Consider the following 19905-nt stretch of genomic DNA (forward strand, 5'->3'; position numbering starts at 1 on the left):
TTTTACTTAAATGCACAATGAACTTACATTATACTTCAGAAAGTATAAAAGACAGATATTCACTGCAGGGCAATTGAGCAACCTCAGTGGAGCTAAATGTTCAACAACTCATTCCAAAACTTCAAAGTAACATGACCAATTTGCTTTTCCTTGAGAGACCCTCTAGAGTATTTTTTGTTTTCATGTACGATGAAGATTGGCCAGGAGGAAATTGAATAAATACATAACATTTTTCTAGAACTTGTCTTAAAAACACTTCATAGAATCATAGAATCATAGAATATCCTGAGTTGGAAGGGACCCTTAAGGATCATCAAGTCCAACTCTTGACACCGCACAGGTCTACCCAAAAGTTCAGACCATGTGACTAAGCGCACAGTCCAATCTCTTCTTAAATTCAGTCAGGCTCGGTGCAGTGACCACTTCCCTGGGGAGCCTGTTCCAGTGTGCAACCACCCTCTCTGTGAAGAACCCCCTCCTGATGTCAAGCCTAAACTTCCCCTGCCTCAGCTTAACCCCGTTCCCGCGGGTCCTGTCGCTGGTGTTAATGGAGAAAAGGTCTCCTGCCTCTCGACACCCCCTTACGAGGAAGTTGTAGACTGCGATGAGGTCTCCCCTCAGCCTCCTCTTCTCCAGGCTGAACAGGCCCAGTGCCCTCAGCCGTTCCTCGTACGTCTTCCCCTCCAGGCCTTTCACGGTCTTCGTAGCCCTCCTCTGGACACTCTCCAACTGTTTCATGTCCTTTTTATACTGTGGTGCCCAGAACTGCACACAGTACTCGAGGTGAGGCCGCACCAGCGCAGAGTAGAGCGGGACAATCACCTCCCTCGACCTACTAGCGATGCCGTGCTTGATGCACCCCAGGACACGGTTGGCCCTCCTGGCTGCCAGGGCACACTTCTGTATGTGTCTAGATTTTCACACAAGTTTCATACTCTGTGAGATCTCTTGAGTTACTGGCATGCATAAGATAAGCTCATACACATGTATTTGCAAGAAGAGGCAGTTTCTCTAGAACAAACCTTTGTGCATAAGCAGGAAAGCGACTGATAGCCCTCCAGTGTGCTTTAGATTTCATACTCCGTTTGTAACAAGAGCTCCATAACACCACCCATTACAACACAAACAACAACACAATCATTTAGTTCTGCAATCTAAGAGGAACAACGGGTATTTCATCATTCCCAAGGGGGGTTCAAATGACTTATTGATCAATTGATTAATAAATGTCAGTGGTCAGAGGAGAAAGCAGCTCTGCTGCAAAAATCGCTGTCAGAAGAGCCCATAAGTGCATGAGCTATTAGGAGTGAAAAAATTAATCTGACAGAAGAATACAGCAGTGATTGTTTTACATTAAATGTTAGAGAATGCATGATCTGTGTTTCCAAAACTTGTCAGGTATAATAATTAGATATAGAAACTTTATTTCTGGAATAAAGATGTTTATACACATATTTTGATAAGCTACATATGAAAGTTTGGAATAGATTAACATTTCATAAAATAGTAGCTTTGAGTTATTTCTACTGAAAGTTAGCAACTGATGCTCACATTAATCATGGTTAAGAATTACTTTGGTTTTAATTAATAATGCTGAATACTTTTCTTAGTTAACTTTTGAATTCCAAGGTTACTTTTGACACAGGTAAATCCAGCCTGTATGTTTTTTCCAAGTTTAATTTTTAGTGCTTTCTCCTATAGGTTTCATCAAAATTAAGTTGTGATGTGGAGTATGCATTCCTGAAATACTTGCTCATGTTTATTATTAGCTTTCATTTTCAGATAAGGGGCATCATTATCATATTTAAAATTCATTTGACAGAAGGTATTCACATGTGTTGGAAAGGTTGTCTTTGTAGCAGTATTGTAGTAAAGAACATGGAAGTAACTGGAAGGCAGATGCTTATTTATATTAAATATCCTTACTCACCTGAGCTGTAAGTAACTCTATACAATCCCTTTATTTCCAGCTTAGTGTTATATGTGTAATGTGCAATGATTGCTCATGTAAATTTACAAGCTTGTTCTTACATATACCTGAATCTCCCACTAATCTCATATATTGAGAATTCATTTGAAGACTCCTGCAGTGGCAATACCCCTTTCTACACTTACAGTTACTTAGTCTTATTCCCTTTCTACACTCACTACATTTACGGTAGCTCTAACAGACAGATACAATGTGATGAGGGATATGGCTGACTTTCAGCACAGGTGTGGGAATGCCACATGTTTAAATGGTTTATTCAGGGTCACACAGGAAATCTGACAATCGGAATTTGAACTGATTCTCCACAGTTGCCAGTCACCTCGTGTCACTGCTCTAGTCACAAAACCATCACACTGCTGCACTAATAAAGCATCTATTTAGCCCATGAAGAAAGATATAGCCATTACCACATTTGAACTATCATCGTAGTAGAAATAAGATCTCTGTCTTAATTTCCCAGATGTCTTACAAGTGCATAATCAAGATCCTAATCACAGTATTGATAAGAAAGAGTTTCTTTTGTTGTTGTTGTTGTTGTTGTTGTTGTTTTGTTTTGTTTTTTGTTTGTTTGTTTGTTTTTTATGTTGTAGACTGAATGTAATACCATCATATTCCCTATTTAAATTATTAGTTAACAAAATAAGTTAGTTCTCCATCTGGCTTCACTAATATTCACAAATATATTTATGCACAAAAGGGATAAAGGAATTTAGTTCCAACCTTTGTTTAAATTGCTTGGTATCTCAGAAATCTGAGCAGCATGTCCCAGACCCCAGCTAAGCAACGTGATACTTTTTGAACATATTTACCTAATGTCAACAGTTTTCCTCTAACCTGTACAGCAGTTCCCATATTTTAACAAAAATTAGTTCTTTTCTTTCAACACTTTCTTTAAAGTGTAAAGATACTTTAAAGGAGATGGCCTTTAAAGTATCCTTGGATCCCAAACAGATAAATAAAGCTTGGAAACAAGATGAGCATCATCTTGGTTGCAGACTAATTCTCTGTTGTCCAAATGAGAAATATGCTTTCATTGCTGAATTTATAAAAGTAATTCTGAAAAAAACAGTCATTTTAATTAGCCTGGTGTAAGGTGACCAGATGTTTTTGTTTGATCACAGTGCCTTTTATAACTAAGTATCATGCTGACATTGTCCCAAGCAGAGCATCCAGGAAGCTGAAATAAAGCATATGATTTTTTAGAAATGCAGTTTGCGTTCATTTGTGTGTACATGATTATTTTGCATCTATGTAAAATTAGAACTAAAGCAGAAACATGTACACCGAACAAGGATATAACATTTGGACAAGATCGTCCAAACTGCATAAAAAAGCTATAACTTGTTACAGTGCATAGGAGCATTATGACTACGGCATAATATCCCTAGTCATTATAGCAGGGGAGTTGGAATTAGATCTATCATGTCCCTTCCAACCTGATCCATTCTATGATATGATATGAAATAGTGAAGTTAGAGGTAGTTTAGTTATGAATGAAAGTGCCACTATTGTGCCCTGTCCCATTAGCTTTTGTCTCTTGACAGAAAGGAAAATGGAGAATGATTCCTACTCTAAACAAATTTCAAGATAGCCAGAGGGAAAAAAAAAAAATGACAGCACAGGGCAGTGGTGTTTTATGGCTAAGTACATATTTAAATACTATCTCAGCTACAAATAAATAATAATAATAATAATAATAATAATAATAATAATAATAATAATAATAATAATAATAATGAAGTATTAATATTATCAGTAATGATGTTCACAGTTTTCCTATTTGCACTTCTGTGGTTTTGAATCAAGCTTTGTAGTTAGCAAATAATCTACACCAAAAACAAGATAAAACAAGATTAAAATAAAATAAAATAAAATAAAATAAAATAAAATAAAATAAAATAAAATAAAATAAAATAAATAAAATAATACAGAATATTCTGTTTAATCGTTGCCTGAACAGCTTTAAAATATTTAATTATTATTTTAACTTTTCTGTGAAAACTGGAATTTCAGATGTTAATTATTCATAAGTTAATTTTATGGAGATGTTGATTTTATAAACAGCAAACAATTTTCTCTTCTGCCTGATCTCCTTCTCCCACCACTCCAAAAGAAAGAAAATCTAAATCAGGAGAGTGACCAAGCTTGGCAGAATTTCCTTCATACTGTCTTGGAACATAAACGGGCCACTACTGGCCTAGCAGGATGAGAATCCACTCTCAGCCCAAGTCTCTCTGCACCTGAAAGGGTAATATATAACAGAAAGAAGGCAATTATAATGCGAAGGGTTTTTTTTTTTTTTCAATTAATTTTTAATAAAAAATAAAATAAAATTTTAATTTATTTTTTAATTTAAGAATAAAATTAATTTGCTCAGTTCTTTTTATATATTGAGCCAGAGTTACAAGTAATTACCTAGTTTATTGCATGGCTTAATACTGGGCTGTGCATATCACTTCAAAAGCTAACAGTTTTTATGTTATTATTTATGAGATTACTTTAAAAATTGTGCACGAGAGATTGCATACAACAACCTATTCCCAATCTACATGCCAAAGAATGTTGATGGAATGTGCCTAACATTTAAAATATGTCTTTAAAAATGTCTTAAATGTCTTTAAATATCTTTAAAATATATATATTTTACAAAAAGAATGCTTACAAAATTTTTAAAATTTTTCCTGGGATTTTTAAAAGAATTTCCCATGATTGCCTCTTTTCTAGGCAACATTAGATGTGGAAGCAATTTTTGTAGCTATTAAAACAGTGTTCTAGATATGTAGCAGGGTAGATCAGCGCAGCACAAAGGAAAGAACCAGTTCACACATAGGAGTATCTAAATTCAAACAGAAGATAAAGTAGTGTTGTAATTTCCTAAATCATATTAATTATTCCAACAGCAGATCTGATTAAACAGTTCAACACTGATAATGTTCATTACAAACATTGGAGCATTATCCAGAATATCTTACTGTAAGTTATTTGTGGAAGAATTTCAGTGCAAAACCTAAACTTTAAAAATGTGATTTAGAAATAAATGTTTGATCCACTTGCCTTGTGTTTTCATCCTTCAAACTTTTAACATACTCTATGTGTTCCAGTAATCATAGTTAGGATCATCCTGGAGACATATATTATTGTTGCTAATTTATGGATAAATTTTAGAATGGGAAAATAATGGCCATTAAGCACTGCATATTCTTAAACTGAGATTCCATTATTAGTTCACTTTAGAGAAAGAGTGTTTTTCTTTACTTCAGCTCTACCAGTTCAGATTCCCGGTTCAGTTTCTGAGAAACTGATAACACATTTTTTCATATATTCTCTGCTTGCATATCAGTTTTCAGATGAGTGCTAGGGTTCATAAAACACCACTATTTGCAAAGATTTTCATAAATTCCTGACCATAGTCCAAACATACCTGGTGAATATATAGATCTGAAAAAAATCTATGTGATCCAAAATGTTCATCATTTTATTTTTAATTTTGATCTTTTTAAAATAAATTCTAGTAATCTGTTTTGTTAGTTGACTGTACATTGACTGTAGCTATTCCTAATGAAAATTACTTTCAATTATCTGTCATCCAATGAACTCTCAGTCCTTTGTTTAGCTTTCTCAAGAACTTTATACATTTTCATAAACTTTTACAAAATGATATGAAAACTTTCCAATTCTGAACCAAATCATGTAGTCAGTGTGTTTCTTTTTATGTGAACACTCTGTAACAATTCTTAGAAAAATCTATGTTGTCTGTCTTTACATATAAATATGCATACATATATATAAATATCCATTTCTAAAAGTATTATATAGTTTCATCCATAGAGGTAAATAAATACATTAAAGATCTGATTAATGTCACCTATTCAAAGACCTTGAGGTGGTTTTTTTTGCTTATAACTTGAACAGTTTTCAATGCCTAAAGCCAAGATTTTCCATATCAGATGTCATCAGAAGCATGAATATTGGAAGAAAAAATTTGAACCAAAATAGTTCAGAATCTGAGAAATAAGCTAAGGGAAATATATATCAGCAAAATGAACATTTGCTCTTCTTCAATAAATTTGAGTAACATTTTATTTGAAGAGGTTTAACACCTGCTTTGTAATATCATATTTAGATTTGTGAGATGGTTGTATGTATAAGAAGTTCTTTCTGAGTTTGACCATGTTTTTATCTTACCTAAGAAAATTTAAAACAATTACAATGAAAATAAATATTACATTTAAAAAAAAAAAAAAAAAAAAAAAAAAAGAAATTAGAGTGGTACATATTTTCTTAGTGTAGAGAACAGTAAACAAAAACATCCTGCATCATTAAGTTTCATCCCTACTGCTAAAGAAAATTACAAAATACAGATAATAAATGCAAGAAGTTGTACACTGAAATTAATAAGTCTCTTGGCCACAGCTCTTCTACTGGAGGAAGACCATAGAATGTCATTCCTTGAGGACTTAGAAACATTCTCCTAAATCCTCTTTGAATGTACTAGCAGACAATATACCCATTTCTTCTTGTGAGAAGACTGTTCTTCAGTTGTTCCTCCATCCCTCTTTTTCCGTATTTTCACAGAACAAGCATATTTTCTCAACCTTCATTTCACAATGTGAAACAAGCAAAGCAGTTTTCCCCTGATTGCCTTGGTAGCCCCTCACGTGAACATGATCCAAAGGAACAGAGTTAGCTATGCACAATAAGCCAGATGAATAATTCAAACTACTTTGCAAAATGGCTATAAAATGTCCTTGGTTTTGCTAGAAATGTCTTTCCTAATGTTATGTTTAGCCTTTCCTTAGAACACCCTGCTGTTTGTCACTCTCCCGGTCAGGTAATGAAGAAGAATATTCCTCCACATATGCTATTTCCAGCTGATAAATCCCTATCAGATAGAGAAATCAACTACATACATCCTTAAAACTACTCGCTATTATGTTCTTTAAAATGTCTTCCAAAATCTTTACTGTTTGAGATTACACAAAATTGCCCTTTCGTACTTCTTTATGTTTGTGCATTTCCAGTTAACCCATTTAATAGATTCAGTTACTAGTTACAGTCCTTCATACTGGACCTGTAATTTAATATTCCAGTCCTTACTATATTCTGAAATGCAGGTTGTTTCCTTCTAGATAGGTATATTTACTGAGTTTTGTTTATAATGCAAACAAAATAATTTCCACCTCTATTCATCCATTCCAATTATCCGTTAACATATCCTTTACACTCAGCATTATCTTTATTAAAATCTGAGAGACAATATTAATCTAGTTCCAGAACAACTTTGGCACAGATTACTAATGTGCATAAGAACATTTGGACAAGGATGAATTCAGTTCTGAAAGAAGACAATTTGACTTATTGCACATTAAAACTGTGTAAAAATATTTAGTTTTTCAGATCTTTCCAAGTGGAATTAAGGGGTTTTATACTAATATGAGAAACATATTAAGGAGATTTGATTCCAGAAGTCCAATACAGATCTTGAGGAACAACAGAGGAAGTTAAAAAGAAAGAAAACTAGCATCAGGTTGGTCTGGATGTCATCAGTTTTGATTTTGGCATTAAGTTGACTACCCACATCCAAAAACATCAACATTTGAAAGTATTATTCAACCCAGATTGGTGGAGCATCTGTTCCCAAATTGGTGTAATTTCCATCAACTTCTGCCAAGATACTCTTCATCTTGAATTGCCCAACCACCACTTCTGGTTTTCAACCAAAATACCTAAACCTCAGTCCTGTTGGTTTTCCACACAACAGAGAATTCACCATTTCCTTCAATTTGTAAATGGTACAGGTGCATTTTCTTGTACCACACTTAACTGAATACTATAAGATAATTGACATCATCAATGATTCTTAAATTGCCTTTCTTCATTTGTAGATATCCAGTCTTTGCAAAATACAGTACCAATTTAAGTAGAGCTTTAAAAAAAAAAAAAAGTCTCTACAGGAAAAAAAGAAAAAAAGTCCCTATCCACTATACTCTGAGTCACTACTCATGGACCTGAAGCCATATCTGGAGGGGCTCCAGAGCAGTCCCAAATGGATAAATGGATAAAGGAAATGTTGACAAGATACTTGAGCTTCTCTCTTACATTTAGGTGTCTATCTGTAGCTAGTGTTGAAAACCATGGGGCTTAGGCCATAAACTCATCTTGATTAAAAACAGTATTGATTTATGTGCAAATAAATATGCTGGCACTGAGGGAATGTACCCAGGAAGTAGAATGGGATGTTTTAATAAGTTACTAGTCTAAACTAGCATTCTGGTGCCCAGATGCCTATCCCAGGACTTGTTTAAATTTATTGGCTTTCATTAAGTAAAGCAAAGGCACGTGAACCACCTCCTCTTTGTTGATAGATTTCCTAATGTTAAGTAAAATCTACAGAATACTTCACAAGCAATGACCTACTGTTGCTGGTTATCTAAGGGAGTATTTTCTCCTTATTTAGCTTACTATAGCAGGGACTTTAACTCCTCAATTTCTAAATCCCCTGTGGGGGGGTGGGAAAAGACACAGTTCTTGACCATATCAGCCATATATCAGAACTATTCAGATATAGTTGAGGGTCATGAAACACATGCCCTATAGTGTTTGTCTCTCCTCAGAGAGACAGGAGAAGAGGATCTTACATTGCCAGTGTATGATCCAGCTGAGCTGAGGTACCATTGTGTCTCATGACAGCCTGGTCAGGGATACCAGTTATTCAGGAAAGGCTTGATAGCACTACCCATTGGTCATGCTGGGGTTGTGTGTTCACCATCAGGAATGCAATGTCTGTCTCCCTAACCCTTATAGAGAAAAGGTTCCATAATTATGTGAAAACATGGAGGACAGAGGTAAAAACATAGTGGCTTCCGGAGCTGATTTTGCCTGTATCACATGATATATTCTGGCACTAGAGTTGTTGCAAACTGTTTGAACATTGCAAGCAGTTCAAGACACAACCTGGCTACCCTGATGCAGTTTATCAGCAAAATTGTCAGTTATTACTCGTGTCAGCAATAACAACATAAGACAGACAAGTCTTCAATAATACATAACAATCATCCATAATTTAAATGAGACCATCTACAAAACAATACTGCTAAGTCCCATACACAGGTGAACTGACAAAGGAAGATACCACAGTAATTCATTATGATCTGCCAGGAATTGTTGGCTCAGTAACCAGCATGAACATCCACTAACACATCCATAAAGCGTGTCTGGCTGTAACACATCCTTTTGTTTGAAGGAAGAGTTGCTCATGCTGTAGAACTGCCTTCACACATTGGGAAAGCTACAAAGCTTCTCAGATTCTCAGCTGTATACATAAAATCAGAACTTGGCCTGCTAAGATTGCTTTCAAGTCTCAGTCTGCAAGAACAAGCATGTTTGAAACACTGTAGAACTAAGCTTTGAGATAAAATCACATTGGTTTTATATTTGTGACTTAAGTACACAAATATCTTCAATGTATAAATCAAGATACAAGTGACTAATGGACCACTAAGACCATTATGAAAAATGATGGGAAGAAATGTTCCCAGCCTATCAGCTACCTAATGAAAGGTAGATGCTTTCTGCATGTGTCACTGAAAAGAAGTATTTTCAGGAAGGTTAATTTGAAGGACAGTAACTTGATACATATTTTACAGAAGAAGCTTGTATTCTGAAAGAGGTTCAATTTCATATATGTTTGCCAACACATTCTATTCCATCAGAATTGCAAAATACTTACAGGTAATTTGAAATGTATGTCACAGAAGAAAGGAAGGAAACATGGAAGGGAAGAAGTGATTTCTAATCATGGAAGTATTTGAAGTACCTGAAGGTTTTTTGTTTGTTTGTTTGTTTGTTTTGTTTTGTTTTCTAAAGGTAAAATAATAACTGTCCATAAGCAATACATCATCTTTTGTGACTAATCAGCAAATTCAGATGACACATAAATTGACAAGAAATGTCATCAAAGTAAATTAACATTTTCAACCCATTAGAAAACAGCACCAGCTTCATGTTACAACTGAAAGAATGGCTCCCTTTTGAAAAGTCATTCACTATCATGCTATAGACAATGACCCCTGTCAGAAGATTTAACAAAGTTCACAGGTCAATGCAGTGGGAGGATCTCTGCTGTCCTGACTCTTAGTAATAGTCTAATCATGCAGAAAAAGTTTTAAGTGTTGATAATTTAGTGAATGAAATTCATGCCTTTTGACCCTGAATGAAGAGACAAGGGAGACTCATCTTGTCTTCAATTAAGTTTAAAGCTATTTTTAAACACCTTTTCTGAGCCAACAGTCATAGGATCCTAATATTTTTGATGCAGTTTTTAAAGTTGTATCATAAATTAAATCTGCAGATACCGAGTGTTGGGAAAACTCTTTCACACAACAGCCGTGAAATCCTGATCCTGCCGAAATCAATGGGAGTGCTGCCATTTCTTCAACAGAGTCTGGACAGAAGCCATATTGTTTAACGTCTCTGAGCGCTGTCTTGGCTATACTACCCACATGCTGTTCCCAATGGGATCACTGGTAGAAAAAAAAAAAATACTACGTAAATGCTTAATATTGCAGCTGAAGAAGCAATATCACAATCTGAAGGAAATATCTGTCTTCAGTTAGGAAATTTCTAAATTGCAGAAAATATTTATTTACATTAAATTGATCAGTAAATGGCATGCAGCTCATCAGCACAGAAACTGTTGTCAGCTTGTGTTGAGATGGTTCATGGATGTTTGATAGCACGTTAAAGGTAAGGAGCCACATGGGTTATCAGTGTGTCTGTATAGTAGAAAACTGTAAAACTAATTGATCTATGCGTGACCTGCATGTATCAGAATTGGGCACAGAAACTGACATCCTGAAAATATAAGGTAAAGATACCCTAAAACTAGAGAGCACCTATCTGAAATTTAAGTTAAAACAATATAGTTAATGCTGTCCACATACTTACTTTTTTGTGTGTGTAGTGAGATGAAGGGGTTATATTGTATCTTTGCATAGAAAGAATTAAATTATCTGAAAACTTTCAAAATCAGACAAAACTTAGTAGGCTTGAGAAATCCTGTGCTGCATCAGTGAACACTGTTTTCACCAGTATGTGAAGTGTTTAATCATGAGTGTACGGGAGTTACCACACTGTGGTGTTGCATTTCATGACACAAATCCCAGTGCAAAAAGCACTGGCAGAAACTCAGAGCTTTCTTTTTTTCAGTTTAGGTTGGAAAAGAACTTCGAGATCAACAAGTTCAATCATCAACCTGACCTACCGTTTCCCATCACTAAATCATGTCCCTTAGTGTCACATTTAGGTCCTAACACTGTAAGGTCATAACCAAGATTTTTGCAGACTTCAGTCTGCTTTGATCTACTGGAGCTGCTAGGAGAAGTGCTGTGTCCTTGAAACACTGTAGCAAGGCCATAGCATGGTGGCAAGAGAGGAATTGAATAGTGTCCCAGCTATGCTGCCTATAAGCCTGCAAGTAAAAGGAGACAACTAGAAGACAACAAGGACCAGAATATCTCTTTAAGATTTTCCCCACAGCTTGGACAAACTTGGGCCTGAAAAAATTATCTTTGTGATTGATCTTGTTTGGCTCTTAGGGATGTTTTAACTCCATTAAGTGTTTGTATGCTAACTAGTTTACTCCACATGCATGTGCAGAACAGGAGGTCTGCCAGAATGGTGATTCTGTAAGTAAGAGTACACTAAGTATTCTTAGTATACTCAAAATCTTCCTCACATGCTCTTTTTAAACACCTCCCCAAATTCAGTGGGACCACGTATCTATGCTAAAATAAATAGTTATGACAAGTGTTTGCAGAACAGAGCCTCAAGGTAGAAGAACTTATACTGGAAATAGCTGTGACATAAATTGTTTATATTTTGCCTTTAGCTAGAATAGCACATCTCTACTGACATTATTTTTTCATATTAACATTATACCAGTGAAGACTTAAGGTAGCATACCTATTAATTATATTACGCTACTCTGTAGTTCTGAGTATGGCCCAAATTTACCCTGGTAGAAGTCACAGCCCTCCAGATACCACTAGCAGTCTGCCTCGCCTGCCCATTGTCACCATGTGCAGTGACCCTCCTGCCTCCAGACTTAGGAGAGCAATGAGGTCCAGTTCGTAATGTTCTCCCCCTGAGACCAGCAAGCCTCCCTTAGCCAAAGCCCAGCCACATGTTAGCTGTTAGCTCAGACTGCTTATAAATAACATGTTAAGAGCTGTAACGTTATTCATGGGCTAGGCATCCTGCTTTCCACTTTGATAGGACCATGTTTTTGTTTTCAGAGGATTCCTTAAAAACATGTTGGGATCTATCTGCTGAGCCAAACTAAATGAAGCCCACAGTGTGTGTGTGTGTGTGTGCCTGACACAGACAGCAGCAGCTTAAAGACCCAATCTGGCACACCCTGTTCAGATAATTTTCTCCTTGAAGTCTGTCTCCTCTTTGTATCCCATTCTCTTTATTTCTTGCACAGAAAATATCTCTTCCTGACTTGGTTTCCTACAGGTGAAATTAATTAGAAGTGGCTGTTGGAGAAACTCTGAGTGCAACGTTATAGACTGAAAAAGCCAGAATTTAAAGGGCCCCAAATTCGATGCCCTGGTTTTTCAGAGAACTAACATGGGCACACCTCATCTTGCCATAAAAGTTGTGGGGTGGAAAGGGCCACATTGGAAGAGCCCGTGCTCTCTTTCAGCTCCCCAGGGCACATCTTAGGGTATATGGCATGCTCTGCAGCAGTGTCCTGAGCTTGACCAGAGGATTACAGCCAGTGTCTACGCACTTTCATCTGTTTCCCAAGCAATGCCTCTGGAGCATAAGGGTGAGAAGTTTCAAGAGACACCCCTAGCTGTGGGGAATTCACTGCCTTCAGACAGCATAAGGCTGACTGGTGATTATATGCATCACATCAAAGGCCTCTATGGGATTGTTTCCAAAGCCTTTCTTTGAGAGTCAACTGGGCTACAGCAGACACCATGCACAGGCATTAATCCCTGAAAAATTGCAGATGTGTGATTCCTTCACCAAAATTTCCCAGTGGGCTGTATCGCCCTGGGAAGATGCATTGCCAGCTGATACACTTATTTCTGCATCATACTTTGGAGGAGAGAATTTGGCTACAGACTTTTCTTGGGGGCTTAAAACACCTTAGTCCCAAAACCTGCCAGCAAGAAGCTACAACCAGGGGAGCTCCTCTTGATGTTGCCTGCTGCACTCTCAGACACCTATTTTGGATTCTTCAGAGCAGAGTTCCTATGTCAAGGAGCAGTGAGTGCCCCTGGTTCATTATAATTAAGATGCTCAATAACACATTACCTGCCTCCATTCCTCCTAGGAAGCACCTTGCCCCAAGTCCCTCTACTTCTGCAGAAAAGCAGGCACCCACAAGTTGAGAGAAATGAACAGCTCATTTGAGAGTGAGCACTGCTCGGAAATGGGTCACCAGCCACACCTTGCTTACACTGGGCCAAATAGGAGCAGTACCCCCCCACACCAAATTTTCATCAAGAATAACCCCTCTCTTGCTGGTGAGATTCTCCTCTCCCTGAATAAATCAGACCTTTAGCAAAGACCTCTTCAGCAAAAGTTAAGAAATGTACCCTGACCTTTAGGCTCCTCCTTGGGCTTTGTCATTAGCCGGTAACAAGCAACTCATTAAGAAATACTCTGTATTTTTTCTGTAGGTTCTTGTCTTGGCACTTGTAAGATTACAGTATGTGACAGAATAGATGGGCGTTAGCCTTTTCAGCCTGACAGCTACGTGTACAGATTGCTGCTTGAGCCACAGGGCATCTTCCGAAAGAAATCATCCTCACAGAGCATGATAGATGGACAGAAACTTGAAACATCTGTGCAGGCTATAAAAATCCCATATTAGGAGCCAGTTCAGTGCAATGAAGCACAGTGTCCATGAGACAGTGATTTATGGGGGCTGCCCTCTACATGCTGCTCTGTCACTGTAAGCCTGGGTTCAGCAGTTCTTCTCCACACTTATTTGTTTCTTTCCATCAGTATGACTGAGACAGACTGGAAACTAAAAGTGGAAATTTATTCTGTCCTTTGCTGTAGCCCAGGAAAATTCAATACTCCCACTGATTTCAAAGGAGACTTTCCTTCTAGTGACCAGGCTTCCATACAGTATATTTATTATTAAAAAATAATAATTAGTCACAGCTGTGGGAGCTTAAGAGATGTCTGCTATGTAGATTTCTACTGCCCTTCCATATTTTTAGCTCTTTAAAATATGTTTGCCATCTGTTCCTGCCACAGTATTAGAAACAATCACAGTGACTCTTCACACACAAGCCTAAGGATGGAAGTTGAATGGAGCCCACTAGATCACAAGTGACATGATGCCGAGTACAGTGAATATAATGAGTGTGTGGCCAGATTTTTAAAGAGCGTTATTTGTAACTCCCTTCCCTCCAGTGCTAAGGGTCATTTATCTACATGTGTCAGTACAAAAGAAGTGCCTCTAAGAAACAGGCTCAGAATGCAAACAGTTGAACTGGTGAAAAAGCCTGAAGTTCATGGCGGAATATTACCCTATTACACACATCTCAATTACTAACTAGTCAATAGGCGAAAACGTGGAAAACAGATCAGAAGCAGAGGATGTGTATTATGGCAATGTAGGGACCAACTTGTTTCCTAAGAGGAATTTTTCCTTCCCCCCAGCAGATAACAGCTGATAGCTCATTAGGTCCTTGCCAAAAAAACTGCACTGAGCTAATATTGATGAAGTGGCTTTCTGTCTCCTCCAAGCAAAATACCATGCTTCTGGCCAAAATATTTGTTATTACTCAAAGAGAAGGTTCTCAATTTCCTTTTGATTTTTAACATACAGGCAATAATCTACTTCCATTTTTTAATTGCACTCATTTCTCATTTTGCTGGAAAACTGGTTCTCAGCTGGATCCTTAAGGATCCCTCAATGATGACAAACAATAACATTGAAGTGAAAGCTGATGACCTCTTTCCATTATCTAAATATGCAATTTTCTTTGGGTTCTGTTTTTTGTTTGTTTGTTTTGTTTTGTTTGTTTGTTTGTTTCAACCACCACTTGGTTCAACTACATTTTCAGGTAGGTCAACAACACAGAACAAACTTGCTGGACACAAAGAGAATTACTTCTAGTCTTTAACCCTGTTTTCTTCTCAGAGCCACATATTAACATTTCTAACCATATTATCTGCCTATATTACAAAACATCTTTAACTTCCTCTTGTAGGCTGTATGATGAAGCATGCACTCATGCAGTTCTGGGCACAATACAAAGAATTCCTCCCTAATTTCTTATCAATATAAATGTAGAATGATGACAAACACAACAGTGAAGTTTCATTGCAGGAACTAGACAAACATGAGAATCAGTCTCAAAATCAAGGTATTTCATGCCAAAAACTATTCTTTCCAGTCAGTTTTGCTGTTCCAAGAGGTGATAATCTCTAAAAGATTCAGAGGTTGCTCTGTGTTGTTCCTCACACTGCACAAATGTTTTATACAAACATACTAGAACTATGAGAAACAGACTTGTTATTTGTCTGGCACTTTAATATCTACTCACACATACCTCACACCACAGGAACATAGAAATATCGCATCTTACCATAACAATATATCTACCACAACAACCAAAGTACTCATGGCCCAGTTCCATCTCTGCTAAGGTCTGTGAAAAAGCCTTTGTAAACCAGGCTGCTAGGTTTTAACACTGAGGACCAAGGGACTTGGTTATGACTGCAAGGCCTAGCTCCTCAGTTGATACTGACAGAATTACAGAACATTAACCAGCTCAGTAGATTTTAACAGAACAACATCATTTCCAATAACATTTTTTCTCTAGTCTTAATTCAGATACTTTTTTTGAACCATACTTATTACAGTCACACAATATGAAATTTTATTTTATTCTATTTTTTTCTATTTTATTTTTATAACACATGATTTATTTGACATTTTATCAATCACCTTGTACACATTGTGGAAAAAACTCTAAAGGGCAGTTCCGTGTGCTTGAATCTTTGCAGATGCCCATCTGCAAAGAATGACCCCATACTTTAACTAACCCTTCCTAGATATTTAAACTACTCTGAAACTGCACTGAAATCATACAGACCATGGATATAAAAGGCCTCTGGAAAGTTTCTTGAGGAGAAACACTAGATCCCAAACATCTCTTTAGATGTAAAGTCTGAGGAATGTAAAAGTACCGGGCAAATCTACTGCACAGACTGCACTCTGCGCTATCATGGAGTCCTAACCACCCAGCAGTGCACTCAGCTTGTTCCACAAATAAATTTTCCCTTTATATGTATATACATATATATATACATATATACATATATACATACATAAAGAAGGAAAAAAAAAAAAGTTGTTCACAAATGATTTCCTAATTTGCATCCTCAGAGTTGCATGTTTAAAATAAAAATATTTTTTAAATGGTAATGTCAGTTTTCATGTCTTCCAGAAGTCACAAGAGTTATCCCAAGATTGTGTAAACTGGCAGAACATACACTCTTCATTTTACCATCTTACTCACAACACAAAGTTTTCAGTTCTTATTCCCACTCCAAGTCACTGCCCAGATCTTGAACATCTTGTTGATGTTTTCTGAGAAGATGATTCTTGAGAAGACAACTTGTTTGAGTTTTACATTTTGCTGAATGATCCAGGCTCAGCAATGGGGCAGCTGTCTCTTTTTAAGACATTTGTAAGAGGTCTTTTCTTCATGGTCAACCGAAAGGAAGTATGAACACACATAGTGTGCAATCACATCATTATTTCAGTACTCCCCTGTATATGAGAATTGTAGCTGCTTGTTTTTCTAGCATGCTTTATTTGTTAATATGGACTCCAATTTGCAATTCATCATTTTGTGTTTTGTTTTGTTTTGTTTTTTTTTCCCCAGGCACTTTCTACTATCTTCTCCAGATTTTAACTATAAGTTTTACTCCTTGTGCAAAACATCACTACATAGAAATGAAGAGTCATCTATTCAGGTTAAAAAAAAAAAAAAAAAAAAAAAGAGAGAGAGAGAGAGGGAGAAAGAGAAGGGTAAAAACTTACAACAGAAATGGAGCCTAGTTTCACAGCTGTATGTGGTTTGTATGAATCTCAAAGACATTTGCCTGCTGAATCACTATCACTACTGAATCCCCCCAATAAGATACACATAGTTTGATTTATTCTTTCAATGTCAGACCACTTGTTGAGTGCTATTTTTAGTTGAACCTTAAGTCTGGAGTCTCATCTGTCCAGGAAGACCTTTACATATGTGCAGTGACTTAAGTCTTACTGAAATCAATGGTATCAAATAAAGGCTTGATTGCTATTGGATATCCCTTGATAAATTTTGTCTTTTTGCAGAGAACAGTCTCTTGCAAATCTTCCCTATACACTTTTGTTCTTTACAGAATGATGCAGCACACCTAGGGGTAAAATTAATATTTTCACTGGGGTATGTGAAGATCTGGTTCTTGTTTTTGTCATTACTGTGTTAAAGGTTTTTAAAATGCATACTGGTAGCAATGACTTATTGCTGTAAAGTCATCCTCTTACTTACCATCCCCCTTAAAGAGTAGCAGTGAGTACAAAATCTGCTCTCTGTTACACAGATACAACTTTTACCTAGACAGCTCACCCAGCGGAAGCATCTGGTTGCTGCCTGCACTAAATTTCATTTTACAGTCCAGGTGCATGATAATTAATAAATCAAATCTTCACTAAATCTTTCAGTTGATTTTTCATCTTTTTCTGAAAATTAAGCTCTTTAAGCCTGAAGTTCATTCAAGCCTTTCAAATGGAGAACTTGCCATTTCTACTTCATACTCCAGCGGGTTTTTAATCAGCCATGAATAGCAGCAAGGAGCCAGTGCTGGAAGCATACTTTGTGCACAACATCCGCTGCTCATTTTTGGATGGGCTCTTCTACAGATGCTCCAGAAGTAACTGCCCAGAGTCGCATTAGAGGTAGCAGATTTATAAGCATAGTAGTGCTCTCCCTTCTGCTGAAGGAAACAGTTCTGGCTTGAGGCTGCTCAGCAAGATCAGTTAAAAAGAGGATTGGTAACAGCAGGAGTTCCTCTCATGGGAGGAAAAGCAAGGCTAGCCCAGAGGGCAAGAAGAGGCCGCAAGCACAGACACTTTCCACTTCTGCTGTCATAACAGGGAGTTTTCATTTATTCTGGTTGCTTCAAAACCTAAAAATAAAAATCCAACCTAGTGTGTGTATCAGTGTATGAGTTCACCACCATCAAAGAGTTTTCCAAACTGTTCTCTGCTCCTTGCCTTACTCCCTTTCTCCACACCTCAGCTATAGAGCACTGCACCTTGTGATGTGCATGTGGGTACTTGAGCACGACAAGGGGAAGATGAATGAAATATCTGTTATTCCCAAAAGTAAGGATAGAGAGGAGGGTGTGGAATCCTGTATTCCTTTCACTGATTTGGAATTGGGAGTTAATGTGCTGAGTGTCTTGAGACCATCCGTTTGTTCCTGTTACTGTTGGGAATTACGTTTTCCTTTGGTTTTATAAAACACTTCCCGCTGTAACAACTTCCAAGCCTTTGCTGGTTCAGGTACTGTGGACCCCCCCAGTGTCGGTGCTAGAAATCCTGTCTGGAATTACAGAGACACTATCATTTCTAAGCTTTTATGCTAGATTTATCATATTATTTTGACACTTTAGATAGGTGCTTTTGGACCTAACACTTCTTTTCTCCCAGTGTGGGTGATTTTTTGTTTTGTTTTGTTTTGTTTTTGTTTTTTTTTTGAACAGAAATAAACCTATCCACTTATCTATACCTTGGTTTGTCCTTTGCCAGGCCAATTTCTGATTAACCTTTGCAGAGTGTTCTCCTAAAGGTAACAGGCAGCAGCAATAAACTCCATTAATAACTTTTGATTAATTTTATATTTTTTTTAACACAACCAGTTGGTTTCATCTTCTTAGGTATAACCAGGAAAATAGATCAAATTTTTAGCTGATTTGCCCAAGTTCAAAATCCACATCTGATGAAAGTATCCCATGTTCAGGTCTGCCTAGCTGTAAAGTGTGAAGCTATTATCTTTTTCTTTACCTCTGACATGTATTACCGTGGCCAGAACTCATCTGAAAATTTGCCAGTGAAGATGGCTTTGAGAACCCACTTACATGTATATAAAGATGTAAGTAGATATGGTCATGCTGCCAACTCTGAAGGAGGAGCTAAACAAGAACAGAACAAAAATGCAGTGCTTAGCTAATAGAGATCTGATCTGTAACAACACTTTGTAGTGATGCAAAAACTACAACTACTAGTAATAATAGCAACAAAGTGCAAACAGAGTCATCTGGTAGATATGGAGTAAATTATAGATTTGAGCACCTTTCCTCCACAGGGGCATTAGGACATTTAACAAATATAACAGTATAGAAAATTGTGACAAGAATGCAATGTATAACATGCTACATTATTTCAATTATTTTAAAGGAAGCTTTTTCAAACAGAGCCTTTGAAAGCTGCTATGGAAGCAAGGGAGTGGGAAGAGAGTGCCTGGAGATTGTAGATGGGAAATCTGACGCTCAGATTTAAAAGTGAACAGTGTCCGGTGTCTATAATAGCTACAAATGAAGTCAATCAATACTAAGTACAAAATACCACTGTAATGCTCTATAGTCTTAGATATCACTAAATGAATACAGATGGCATGTCTTCATCTGAAGTACTTTGATCAGATGGAATATAACATAGATTTTTGTCCCTAACAAAGCTTGACTCAAAACAAGACACAAAATGGAATGGGCCAGAAGGTCGTGTTAACCTTGTGGTTTTATAGCAAAGTGCAGTGGGAGACAAAAATGGCCCAATGTTTAGAAGTTTTGCACATGGTAGAGCCAGAAAGTCTGGCTGCTAT

General features: G+C 36.9%; 1 long non-coding RNA gene across 2 annotated transcripts in view; it reads left to right on the plus strand.

Annotated features, from left to right (window-relative positions):
- LOC140002512 (uncharacterized) overlaps nucleotides 1–18385 on the plus strand; it is a 41680-nt gene extending 23295 nt beyond the window's left edge. For both annotated transcript variants that reach the window (XR_011809261.1, XR_011809262.1), the window contains exon 5: nucleotides 10341–18385. This is a non-coding gene — a long non-coding RNA (uncharacterized lncRNA). The remainder of the gene's footprint in view (nucleotides 1–10340) is intronic.
- Nucleotides 18386–19905: the final 1520 nt, after the last annotated feature.

The sequence above is a fragment of the Anas platyrhynchos genome, chromosome 4 (assembly GCF_047663525.1).
Source record: "Anas platyrhynchos isolate ZD024472 breed Pekin duck chromosome 4, IASCAAS_PekinDuck_T2T, whole genome shotgun sequence".
In the NCBI taxonomy this organism is placed as follows: domain Eukaryota; kingdom Metazoa; phylum Chordata; class Aves; order Anseriformes; family Anatidae; genus Anas; species Anas platyrhynchos.